This window comes from Microchirus variegatus (genome assembly GCF_963457635.1).
Source record: "Microchirus variegatus genome assembly, chromosome: 14".
In the NCBI taxonomy this organism is placed as follows: Eukaryota; Metazoa; Chordata; class Actinopteri; order Pleuronectiformes; family Soleidae; genus Microchirus; species Microchirus variegatus.
In genome coordinates this window covers 21330858-21339477 of record NC_139815.1, presented here as the reverse complement: position 1 = coordinate 21339477, position 8620 = coordinate 21330858, and positions in this window count along the sequence as shown.

The window sequence follows — 8620 nt, the reverse complement described above, 5'->3', positions numbered from 1 at the left end:
ATATATATCATATCTATATATATTCCATTTTCCTTCATTTTACATCCATCCTTCAAAACGTCATCTCCGTCACTAGCCTACCGACCTCCGTTGACATTTACGTTACTCAATACTTCCTCTAGAGGGCAGCGCCTAGTGCCAAGTTGCAGGCATCAACAAACGACCATTACAGAGGAAATTTTACCGTGTTTGATTCAAAAAAAGGCTGAATGTACATTAACGGGGAACATTACTCGCTGGTGTTGGCGAGATTGACGTCAAGCGGCATTTAAAATATTTTCTGTATGTCTGCCGCAATGTTTGACAACTTGCTTACATGCTACAGCCCACATTGTGTCAAAAAGTGAAGACAAGCAGTCTGGCAGTCACTCTCCGATTTCTGGCTGCAGGGATAAGCCAACAAGATCTGGCTGCCATTTTTATACGCCCATAAAAGTAGACTCTTCTTCATCAGTTTTTTGACTGATTGGACTATTGCCCCCACAATTTCCACTGGTGTTGCTCCGTTGATCGTGAGCTCTCCTGCCTACGTCCCTCTTCGTCTCCATCTTGTGCATAAATTAGTATAAATGGACCTTAAGTGTCGTCTAGAGTTGATGAGGGACAGTTTACCAAATAGTCAGATATTGGAAAACACAGCTGTTTCCATACTCACGCCATAGCACTGTGGTGGAATTATATCGGTCAGTCACAGTCTGTGAAATTCTGTGCGATATTGCTCGATCGCCGTGAATTTGAAGTGAATTCTCATGGCTCGAAACTGGCACTAACGCTGTTTATCTTTGTAGAAACGTGTCCTGCCAACATGGCGGTGTAAACAAACGTTTAGTAACGTGACGTCCGAGGTTTATGCTGTGGATTATGGATGACACCCTAAACCACTTGTCCCACTTTTCCACGCTCTAGCCACGCCTGAACATCGAAACACAAAAGCGAGGCAGAGCAATACGAGGACGAATATAATGTGACCATAGAGACGTGTAGTCGTTTTCCATAAAGACATTGTGGGTGCAGATTCATTCACTGAGTCACCGCACAGGCAATTCATGCATAAGCCTCCATTGAGCTTTTCTTCAAAGAAACAAAAGGGAGGCAGTTTCCTGTTCTCACCCTCTCGAAAAAACAATAATAATATTTAAAAAACGACTACAAAAACTACAATTTCCACTGCAATGTAGTTATTGTAACACACAAACAAAGTAATAAACAAGTGACAGCCTGGTCATAGCTGGGAACAGCTCTATACAAACAGCACTTTAACGGCGTCGTTGTCACATTCACAACCAAAATTGTGACATTACCTAGATTTAGAGTAAACTAACAGTGCAGGTTTATTGAAGTGTGAGGCCATGACACATACAGTAGTCAGCGGTGTGTGTTTGTACCAAGAAACAGTATTAGACACAGGCACAGTCACTCTCAGTCAAAACACGGCTGAGGGGGTGGGCACACTAGACAAACTGATTTTAGCCACAGAATCCACCATAAGCCACAGTCTGCTTTAGTGAATGACATCTTAAGAACATGTTTGCAGCTTTAACTCACCGTTTGACAGCCTTTTCAAACTGGAAAGAGAAGTTTGTGCTCCACATCCATCTGATTCAGATCGGTGGGTCGGAGCTTGAAGACAGCTGACCTGAGAAGCAAACGTTTACATGCAATGTTTAATCCAGCTAACGACATAGTCTGACTAAGACAATCGGACAACTTGCAGAGTGTGAGGATACATGCGGAGGAGAAAACCCATTAATTCGCCGATACGTCCGACTCCGCCTCTGAAGGTTCAATCCCGGGATGGGCCTGGGGTGCCCCTGAGCAAGGCACCCAATACCCCATTGCTCCTTGCTTGTGTGTTCACTACTGGTGTGTAATAAGAACGGGTCAGATGGATCGTGCTGTGGTTCTGTACGTTTCATACCTCCTGTACATGTTAATCGTAAATACAAATTAGATTTCAGCCAACAGTACTGCAGTTTATAGCCTAGTCTTTATAGCAAACCCAACTCCAGTCCGACTAAGTGTATACCTGCAAGTAATTGGACTATGAATTGTATTATCCAGATATGTTAGTCGGACTAAAGTATTCACATGACATCAAGAAAACGGAATTATTATCTTAGTCCGACTAAAATATGACTTTTATCATTGTAAACTCACTGACTGATGTAAGCTAATAGCTAATGTAGGCTAATGCTACATCTGTGCGGAGACATGACTACTTACATTTAGTTAGCTGTCGCACCATCACACACACGTACCTCCATTGTGGCCACACTGGCAGGTTCACAATCACACATTTCATTCAAATAAACATCCATTAGGAGCCTTTCAAAAACTTCACTGGACGATAACCTACAGCTGGATGGTGCCGACATGATGCCAACAAACCAATTAGCATAAATAAATATGGCTGGTCATGACAGCGCCCAAACAAATGATGAAGGAATGCTTGAACCCTGACTCTTCAAATAATCACAAATTGCCATTTATACACCGTTACGTGTATCACGCCCTGGTGGCCGGCTCCAGCATAGGTCATAAAGGTCATCTGAGCAGATGGGACATGGACCAAAGTAATTATACACCGCCTAAGTCACATAATCTAATATTTCTGTACAAGCCTGCAGGGGCAGCGTTTACAATCTGAGTGACCGGGTTTTTCTGGCGTGATTTGTTGACAATGTCAAGATTCATTGTGGTCAAATTGCGAAAGAATGGTTCAGACATTTAATCCACTGAGAATATTTGGGTTGTGCTAAAGGAGACTTTACAAAGTGGTATAAATCCATCATAAAAACAAGATTTTGGCAAAAAAAGTTGATGCAGTTGTGGATTGAAATAAAAGTTGTTACATTCAAGTGTGCGACTGTTTAAATGTAAAATGAACATGTCAAATTTGTCACCAGGGTGGCTTTAAAAAAAAATGTATGTGTATGTGGCACCTAAACCAAAGAAACACTTCTGTTTTAGAACTCCATCACTTGTAAAATTTGAAGGATAGTGGCTCTAAAAGTGAATTTAAGTCTTATCTTGTTTTACGTGTTTGTTTAGTTCACCTGGAGAGCTGATATATGGGGGAAAAAAGCATAATATATTTTTGAAAATAAGTCCCAAAAGGAATTTGGGATGTATTGATATATATAGTTATACATACATATAAAAATACAGTGTATATAGTGTGAAATGGTAACTTACCAAACCCGTTGTTGACAAAGTCGTCTTTCGTTTTAACTGAAAAACAAAATCTTTATGTTTTTCTGTTGATATCTGAATATGTATGTATGTGTGGAGATACATTTCTTTTAGTGACATAGCTCTTGATTTGCTTTTAATTATCTATTATGTGAGGCCAATTCCCCCTAGGGATAAGAACGGTTTTCATTTATTTATTCATATACTGTAGTAGAGCAGTGTTCAGAGGACAACATGATCACTATCTGTTCAAAAAGCCATAAATCAAGGACAATATTTAAGTAATTAGTCATTAAAAAACATTAATTAAATTGATTTAGGCTTAGGCTTTTAGAAGTAATTAATAATCCACTTCATGATCCATGAATACAAATCTCTGAACCCTTATTCTAATTGTATAATATTCTGTAATCAACAACATCCTTCAATTGTACAGTAGAAATAAATAAAGAAATATAAAGCCTGAGCGTAACGTCCTGAATCCTGAAAAAGTGATGCGTTCAGGAAGATTTCATTTAGTCAGGAAATTCTTCTGAGTTCTGCTATAGTGGGACATAACTCAGTTTAGGTGAAGTCTAAAATTCTGAAATAACCCACAGATGCATGTACATTAAAATTTCATCCAGCTAAACCCAGACAGATGACTGCATTCTCACAGTGAAAAAAAAAAAAAAAAAATGTCAGGGCCTTTGAAGAACAGGGAAAGACACAAAGTGAATCTGGGATATTAAGTGAAGATTCATCTCTATAGCGACGACCTTTGCGAGAATACATTACAAATGTATTCACAACGTAAAACAAAACAAAAAAAAACCCACATAGAAGAGTGGGGGGGGGGATGGGCACAACAAAGACATAAAAGAAATGAAGCCTATTATTTCAAACGTGCATAAACAACCAATACTCATATGGAGGAGGGAAAAAGAGGAGCAGAGAAAAAAAAGGGAATTTAACCCCCACCACCACAAACCCCGCAGCACCTAGTGTTTTACAGCTCTCTCCGCTGTTTCTGCAGCTTCACTCCATGTTACAAATGTATTTTCTGCTCATTATTTTTAAAGGACAGAATGGCAATGAAACATGTTGTTGTTGTTGTTGTTGTTGTTGTTGTTATTGTAATTGTGGGATATATATCGTGGAGAAATTCCTGCAGGACAATGAAGAAGAAAACCCTGAGCTGACTTTTTTAATCCGAGGCAGAAATGAAGTAATTAAGAGAAGCTTCTCCACCCTCTGCCCTGCATTCGCTCTCCCTCCCTTGTTGGGTGCTGTTGCGGTGATGTAAATAAACAATTAAGATGGGAATGTGAGATTAGGGAAACATCCTTGTGATGTTCTGTTATTCATATGAACACAAACCCTGCCCTCCACTTCCTCTTATCGCTCTCCACGCTGCTCTATATTTCTCCTGCTGTGCCATTTCAAATGCCTGCAAAAATGAAGGTGATTACACAGCTTTGGTGTCATATTTACAGTAAAGGCCTGAGCACGTCCACAGCAGTGCAGATAAATGGCATGAAATAGCAAATAATGAGCAAGTCAGCAAGAACAAATCAAGGTCAATTCAATTTTTTTTGACACACCATCACAACCCAGCCAGCATGTCCATGTGGGTCTCAAGCAGGTTTGTCCATGGTTTCCTTGGTGTTGGCAGCCCCATCCATGTTTGACCATATGGGCTTCACATGTGGGGCTACTGAACCTGCATAATTGACCCACCACTAGCCCATGCCCAGTTAATCTGGAAAAGTGGGCATGTGCTTGGGTGGGGTCACCATGGGAGGTGGGGCCACCATGGAAACCATATATCTCCTATGGGGCCCACATGGACATGCTGGCTGGGAGACTCATGTTAAGCATGACGTGATTAAGAAAAAAAATACTTCACAGTAACTATGTGGAGTTATCATCTAGTGACGACGTGGTCACACTCAGTTATTTCATAGAATAAAACAAAGGAAAACCTGGACATAGCAAAGACTTGGGTTTGGGTTTTCGTAAGTATTCTTCAGCTCAGGATTCCTGAGGTCAGTAGTCTTCAGCTCAGGATTCCTGAGGTCAGTAGTCTTCAGCACAGGATCCCTGTGGTCAGTAGTCTACAGCTCAGGATTCCTGAGGTCAGTAGTCTTCAGCACAGGATCCCTGTGGTCAGTAGTCTTCAGCTCAGGATTCCTGGGATAGTAATCTTCAGTTGAGGATTCCTGATGTCAGTAGTCCTTCAGCTAAGCATTCCTGATGTCAGTAGTCTTCAGCTCAGGATTCCTGAGGTCAGTAGTCTTCAGTTCAGGTTTCCTGTGGTCAGTAGTCTTCAGCTCAGGATCCCTGTGGTCAGTAGTCTTCAGCTCAGGATTCCTGGGGTAGTAATCTTCAGTTGAGGATACCTGAGGTCAGTAATCTTCAGTTGAGGATTCCTGATGTCAGTAGTCCTTCAGCTAAGCATTCCTGATGTCAGTAGTCTTCAGCTCAGGATTCCTGAGGTCAGTAGTCTTCAGTTCAGGTTTCCTGAGGTCAGTAGTCTTCAGTTCAGTTTTCCTGAGGTCAGTAGTCTTCAGTTCAGTTTTCCTGAGGTCAGTAGACTTCAGATCTGTATTCCTGAGGTCAGTATTCTTCAGTTCAGGATCCTGAGGTCAGTATTCTTCAGATGAGGATCCCTGAGGTCAGTAATCTTCAGGTCAGGATTCCGGGGTCAGTAGTCCTCAGTTCAGGTTTCCTGAGGTCAGTAGTCTTCAGCTCAGGATCCCTGTGGTCAGTATTCTTCAGTTGAGGATACCTAAAGTCAGTGATCTTCAGTTGAGGATTCCTGATGTCAGTAGTCCTTCAGCTAAGCATTCCTGATGTCAGTAGTCTTCAGTTCAGGTTTCCTGAGGTCAGTAGACTTCAGATCTGTATTCCTGAGATCAGTATTCTTCAGATGAGGATCCCTGAGGTCAGTATTCTTCAGCTCTGTATTCCCAAGGTCAGTATTCTTCAGCTCTGTATTCCCAAGGTCAGTATTCTTCAGCTCTGTATTCCCAAGGTCAGTATTCCTCGACTGCTACAGCAGAGAGAGGACGATACATAAGTCATCTCAACATTCTTTGTTATTTATGGTTGAAGGAGTCAGGAAAGACTTTGTTGCTATGGCAAATAATGAACCATGTTGGGCAATGGAGAGAGAGATATCACGCATGAAGAATCAGATCCATGGAGAAGACGCAGTGAGAGTGAGATACTACTTTGTAAAGCAACTCAAAGGGTTTGCGATCCTGTGTACGATGGGATAGCTGTGACTACCAACGGAGGAGGAAGCTGAGGTGGACATGTTTTTTTTTTGGGCAGGGGACCATGTCCTCAAGAGGATGAGGGTGACGAGTCTGTCTGGACACACACACACACACACACACACCATCATCAGCGGCAGCAGCAGACCTGATTATAAAGTGGGACATTATATAGGACACAGTAAAAAAAAACAAAAAAAAAACACAGGTCTGAAAAGAAAACAGTGTGCTGCAGTAGAGTCCTGCAGTGTCCAGACAAAACCAACACACACCTGCACCTACATCGACATCATCACGCCGCCATTCTTTAAACACGTCATTCTCTTTATTCTGACACGACTCATTCATTCTCTGCAGCTCATCAAGGTCTCCCTCATCAAATGGAGTTTGATTTAAGATTGTGCGAACTCAATCGTTCATTAGACGAGACAAGTGTTGTTATTTTTATCCTAATGGGTGGTGCTGATTGCTGTGATTGAGTTTCCCCCTCAGAGATGATGAGTGAATAAATGTAGGAAGAACTGGGAAGAAAGGCTTTGAATTTAAAATGTTTTCAAATTTAGATACGGAAGAGGAAATGTTCAAGACAAAAAAACAAGAAAAAAGTCTCAATCATGTGTAAAGTCACTGAATCCCAGCCTTGTTTACGTTAAAGCTGAGGCAGGCAACACATTTGTGGTTATTGATCAATAATTCATTATTAACTAGTTTGGTCAAGTAATGCACTTATGATAGATATGGAGGCTGACCTGTGACCACAACTGTCACAAAGAAATAAACAATCGTATGTCATTTTTACTACAGGAGCTGACATTCTCTGTCCATCGCAAAGGACATGAACAAAACACAATAATTTTTATTTATTTACTATATAAAACCACCTTTAGAATAGTATTTTTCCGCACCAAGCAGCTTCAAGTCTAACTTATTTAAAGACAATTAAACACAATTGAAATCTGGTAGGAAACGAGCCACTGGTCAAGAGAATAAGGTTGAGACCAATGTCGAGCTGCAGCGAGAGGAGGGAGGACCTGGATCGATGGACACCACCGACCGCCATTGATCCTGGGCATCAGGAGGATCAGAATGAGGCGGCTAAACGATCCTCTCTGTGCTGATTGATCTGAAGAAAGTCCTGTGTTGTTTCCCCACAGAGACATAAAAACCATCAACTCCTCCAGCCTCCACTTTTCCTTCCAGTCGTTGCTTAATCGTCGTTAACGTCAAAGGATGATGAACTAAATCCTTCTCTCTGACACTCACAGTGTCTTTTACACGGTGCGGCTCTCCTCACATTAAAGGGATGGTTTAGGATGTAATAAAAAAAATAATAAAAAAAGGACTCAGTTATTTTTGGTCAGGATTTGGTCCACAAATGCTTCTCCACACATTTTCCAGGGCATTGTCCTGGTTTTGTGAAACCAGAAGTGACTATATTTGGAGGAGCGGGTGCACATCCACCTACACCTGCAACAACCATACACCTGTAAATCACGCTGTGGCCTAAAGCATCCGCCTGCTTTATGGTCTGTTTGACTCTAAGTGGGAGTATAATTTACAAGATGGACGTCATGCTGTTTTGAAATAGACCTGAGATTAGTGAGTGAGACGGCAGATTCCCCATGGGAATACTGTCAGAATAAATCAAGCGAGAAGTAGACTCATTTCCATATACGGAAGAAGATAAGGGCCAAATGTAAACAAAATTTGGAAAAACAGCCTCACGTTTAAAATTAGAAGTCAGAATTCTGGCCTTTTTTTACTCTTTAAAGTAATGTTGTTGTGGCCCTAATCCTCTTCAAGAAGAAAATTATGGCCAAATGTGAATATAAGTTGGAAAACAGCTTGACTTTTGAGTTTTAAAGGCGCCATATGTAAGAATGTGGCCAAAAACGGTTACTACACTCAAATTCAAAATACAGAGGACTTTTAGTTTTTGTTTTCTCCGCCATTGTAGCTCAGACATAACTGGCAACCCGTGGTTGCTCAGCAGCTGAGACTCTACTGACTGCAATGATTGGTAGACGGCGGTAGGTGGCGCCACAGGCCAAAACATGATTTCAATATACATATATACACACATATATATATATACACACATATATATATTTATATATATATATACACACACATATATATACACACACATATATATATATACATACACA